The 5,268-nt window shown below is 36.6% G+C and overlaps 1 long non-coding RNA gene across 1 annotated transcript; it reads left to right on the forward strand.

The window, feature by feature from the left end:
• Positions 1-1,163: 1,163 nt before the first annotated feature.
• Positions 1,164-5,268, forward strand: LOC107834493 (uncharacterized). Its single transcript, XR_001660284.1, has 3 exons — positions 1,164-1,178; positions 1,213-1,215; positions 5,192-5,268. It is a non-coding gene; the product is annotated as an uncharacterized LOC107834493 (long non-coding RNA).

Below are 5,268 nucleotides of genomic sequence, written 5' to 3' on the forward strand. Positions count from 1 at the left end.
CTAGCTGGTGGTAAGTTTGCTTATTAATTATCTTCATTTAATTATAAACGGTGCAGTAAAGATGTATAACTTCCGTTGGTTTCATAAATAATTATTTTATCAATTTTACTGTGACTTTTATGATTATTACTATAGCAATCATTCAGCTTCATGTTATAACTGCATGGAGGCTCTGTTTGTTGCGACTTATACTTTTATTCATAAATTTAAACTGGTTTTAATTAAGCTCCATATGACAGAGACTTTGATATTGTGAGGCTGCTGTTAACTCGTTCATCATTGTTTTTATCTTCAACATATTTTTGCAGTCTAAGCAAATGAAGATGAAAGTTGAAGCCAGAGAGATCAGGTGTTAGAAAACCTAAAGACTTTCCTGTCTCAGAAGAGGCTCTGACTCCACCAGATCACCAACCAGTTCTGAGGATGAACCTCCACATCGTCCTCATGGTGGAAGTTTTTTTTCTTTTTCTTTTTTTTACTGAGCAGCTAGCTCATTTTCAACAGCAAAAACTGGTGTGTTACCAACACCAATTGCTTAATAAACATGATTTGATTTAAAAATAACTGGACAGAATTTTATTTGTTGTTGGCTTTCAGGGCCCTGTGATGGACTGGTGACCTGTTCAGGGTGAACCTCTGCCTCTCATCTGATGACTGCTGGAGATGGGCACCACCAGCCCCCTTACCACCCTGCAAGGATCAGCGTGTTCAGATCATGTATGGAAAGATTTTAAGGTAGTTTGTCTCCTTTTAGTCCACACTTAAAACAGCTTCCTAGTTAATGCCAACATCAACTGACTCTGACATTGCTGACTACGTTTTCTACTTCTAACAGGCAAAGAAGTCACTCAGAAATGTTTTTCCACCCGAGGTATCCGGTACCAATCATCATCACTTCTGATGATGTCACATACATGGCAAGTCCACAACGTCTTAAAATTATAAGTATTATTTCTTTATTTGTCATTTTTCTGTACTCTTTAAAATACAAATGCTTTCTCTGTTTAATTGCTCTATTGTTTTTTTTTTGTAGGTTTCTGTAAAGTGCAGTGAATGTTCTGTCGTTGATCCTCACTGTTCTTAGGAAGGAGAAATGTCAGTTTGTCTGGAATACTGTGACATTGTATCAAAACAATACTCTGTCCTTGGTGAAACAGTTTTCACATTTCCTATAAAGTGTACCTATTGTTTTGTTGTGATGATTTTCATAAGCATGTTGTCTCTAAACTTTGAATGTATTGACAATTTGTACAATTCTGTTATATTTTATTGGCTCTTGAAAAAATGTGGGTAACACTTTATTGATGGGGTGTGCATAAGACTGATATGATACTGTCATAAACATGACATAATACCTTTTAGGAACATACCGACAGTGTCATGAAGTGTCATTCAGTAATTAATGAAAAACTTAGTGAGAAGTTGGTTTAAAAGTTGAATGAAAGGTGTTATGTCATGTTTATGACAGTGTCATGTCAGTCTTATACACACCCCATCAAATAAAATGTTACCAAAATGGTAATATATTGAAAGCACAATGTAATTATAATTTTTGTTCTTTAAAGTTCTTTAAACTTTGGTGGTTTTTTTGTCACTTAAATTTTCATCTTCATTGTGTTTACTTTTGATGTGTAAACTAATAATTTATGTAAAACTCATAAAGTTGAGTAAAATTGGACAATTTTAAAATGTCGGTATTAAAACAAAATATTTGAATTACCTTGAACATTTTGTGTAATTAATCTTTCCATGTAATTGTAGCCTAAACAATGTAAGTACTGCATTGTAGTTTTGCATGTAATGTACAAAATAGGAAAGTGGGAATAAGAAGATTTTTATGAGTAATTAAAATTGTTCTTTATTAGCAATAGCAGTAAATCAAATCTAAAAATTAAGTGTAATTTAAATATATTACTAATATATTAGTATATTACAAGTATATTTTTAATATAATTCTATGACAGAATTACATAAAAAAGTATACTAAGTACAACTTGAAGTTGTTCCAAAAAAGTATGTTCAAGTATACTAAAAATTGTCATTTAATCCTATTTAAATACTATTAAAATATATTTAAAAAGTTGTTCCAAAATAGTACAGTTTAAGTACATCAATCAAAGTATGCTAAAGTATGTTAAAATTAAGTATACTAAAGTATACTTTTTTTTTTGGGCTGTGACTTTATAGACCAAAAATGTAATGAGAGTTTCATAAGAAACACTCTGACGTCAGTTTTCTTGAATTGCAGGTAATACACTTCGCTGAAGTCTGTCTGGATGTGGACTTAGCTGAAGGTAGCAATTGGACCCAAAAGGGCCAGGGCTAAAGATGGATGTGGAGGATTGGGACACATTACGCACTCACACCCTTTGAAAGGACAAGGTGAAACGAGTGGAAGTGCGAGTATTAGAACCAGGACCAAGAACTTGCTGCAGGAATTATATATTTAGTCTGATCTGAGAATGGCTCGGTTCCCTCAAAATGAGCTGGAAAATGTTTGGGTAACAACGATAGATTTATTCCTATGCATTTCAAATTTTTTCTAAAAGCCAAGTGTGGTAATCATGATATTCAGTTACTTTCACAGAGATATAACTACTTAATATAGCAGTAATCAGTGGTGCAAAAAGTGGGTATGCAGCACATGCAACGCATAGGGGCGCTGCACCAGAGGGGGCGTCAAAACCTCGTCTGGAGGGGGCGGCGCCCCGATGATGCCTTCACATACACTCCAGCGTGCCTTTATGCTTCTTCACCTCGCGCACATAACGGGGTAAATGTAGCGAGTTTTACCTTTTACGTGTTTTCGTCTCGGGGGGTGGGGGGTAGTAGAGCGAGCGTATGTATGTTTTCTAAGCTCCTTCACCCTGACATACCTTCCTTCGGGGTGGGGTGGGGGGGCGATTTATGTTTTCACATCCACCTGAGTAATCTAAAGGTTCACTGGTACTGTTGATGGGAGAACTGAAATAAAATTCTATGAAATATTTTACTGTAAAATCTGCATTTGATCCAATTCTAGAGTTGAAAAACTGAAAGTAGAAATGAAGTTGACAGGAATCTGATGGGACGTCTAAACTGCTTAGTGATGTGAGGCATCAAAAAGATGAATGATTGTATGTGACAGATGTAAGATGTTTGGAAATCCAAACAAATGACGGGAAAAACAGAGAAAAGAGACGGGCAGGGACAGAAGAAGAATAGGAAAGCTCAGCCTGGTTGTGCGCTCGTAGCATTACATTCGTTGTGGCCTGTTCTGAAAAAAAAAACTGAAAGAGTTAGGCATCAGCTCTGAAAGAAGAGAAACCACTGCAGCAATTGAGAGAAGAAAAGAATAAAAACATGTTGGACTCAAAGGGCAGTCTGATCAAACCGTACATACTAATATCAAGAAACGAAAGAATCTGGTAACTTAATCAGTCTGTAAAGCAGTTCACACACACCATAACAGTTGGGAATTTTCATTAGATACAGGTGTGTTGTTTTACATTCTATTACTGTCAGAACAGGATAGAATGAGGTATTTACCTTTAAACTCTGTGCATCCATCCTACTTTCTCTGCCCACTTCATTAGGGTCAGAGTGGGGAACAAAGCAGCACCATTCCTGCACTAAATGAGTCAAAGTTCTTTAAACAGGTAAAAAAAATGTACATGTGCCACAGTGCCAAATGAAGTAAGCAATTTTCCTCCAATATTGTTACAAAGTTTATGGAAGTCTTGCAAGAATGCAGAGACACACAGCTCTCTAAGACACGCTCTAAGTTCAGTTATGATATTTATGAACTTTCTGTCTGCAAGTAAAAGTCGGAGTACCCAGCATAAGTCAAAAGTCCCACAGAGAGAACAGGCAGACCGGACCTACTGCTACGGCTACCTTCCAGTCCTGTGTTTGACTTTGAAAATGAATACAAGGAAAAGATTAATGTGTAACAGTAAAATGATCCCTCCAGCAGTGGCCAAAGACATTTTGTCTGCAATGTTAATGAACCACAGCAGTGTTTCTGTCGCAGTCTCAATTAGTGGCACAGTTGTTGAGACACATTTTTATTTTTTTCTGTTTATGTGACTCACTGTGGGCAGTGGCTCTGACTGAACACTGACTGCCATGGGAAAAGATGTGACCAGGATCTTTATACTGTAAAAACATGTTCTCACTTTAGTCTGATGATCAGCTAGGTGTTTGCCATGTCTGTACAGCTTTTGTTTTCAGTCTTGCCTCATCAGATCCATCCAGCCAGAACTGTTGGAAGATAACAGTTTTAATACAATAATATGTGTGGTTTGGCTACATATAGCTTTTAATAAATGCCAAAAGAAATTATTAAAAGAAAGGCAATTTATATCAAAAGTACCACCTGCTTATCAGGAAAAAATAAGATATTTTATAGTCAAATATCTAATGTTATTTTCTCATGAGTATCCATCTGATAAGACTTACGGTAACTTTTAACAATGGATGAAGTATTAAGTTCAGCACTAATGTTGAATATCAAGGTCTACGCACATAGGATAAAACTAAACAATTCCTCTCCAAATTATGTTTACTAACAAAATAATTCAACCTTCTAGATGAAATACTTTTATCAACAAACTCACTAAGCTACTATCACTTACAAAGCGATAGTAGTAGTGAGAATAGTTGACTAATAAATTAATCAAAGTAAATAAAACCATCCTTTTAAACATAAAAACACCCTTGTCCCTTAGTGGGGACGGGAGTGTTGCTGCCTCTCCAGCAAACATTTCGGGCGAGAGGCAGGGTCACCAGTCTGTCACAGAGAAAGACAGGACAAACAACCACACACACACCTAAGGAGAATTTGGAGAGGCCAATTAACCTGACAGTCATACTTTTATACTGTGTGAGGAAGCCAGAGAGAACCCAGCATGCACAGGGAGAACATGCAAACTCCATGCAGAAAGACCCTAGGCCAGGAATCGAACCCAGGACCTTCTTGCTGCAAGGCAACAGTGATACCACTGCACCACTGTGCAGCTCTTCAAACAGTAAATCAAACAAGAACAGACCCAATCACCAATAAAATGCAAAAAAAATGCAATAATGTTACAACTGCAAATGTTGAGGAAGCAGTTTTATTTAAGAAGAATTTAATTAATTAAACAGTGGGTGTGTGCTCACATTCACTCTTTTGTTAGATGCGAATTTGGAAGAAAAAAAATGGACTAAGAATTAGAGATGTGCCGATCAGGTTTTTTCCTGCCAATACCGATACCGATCACCCATGATGGCCGATACACCGATACC

The sequence above is a fragment of the Poecilia formosa genome, unplaced genomic scaffold (assembly GCF_000485575.1).
Source record: "Poecilia formosa unplaced genomic scaffold, Poecilia_formosa-5.1.2 Scaffold641, whole genome shotgun sequence".
Classification (NCBI taxonomy): domain Eukaryota; kingdom Metazoa; phylum Chordata; class Actinopteri; order Cyprinodontiformes; family Poeciliidae; genus Poecilia; species Poecilia formosa.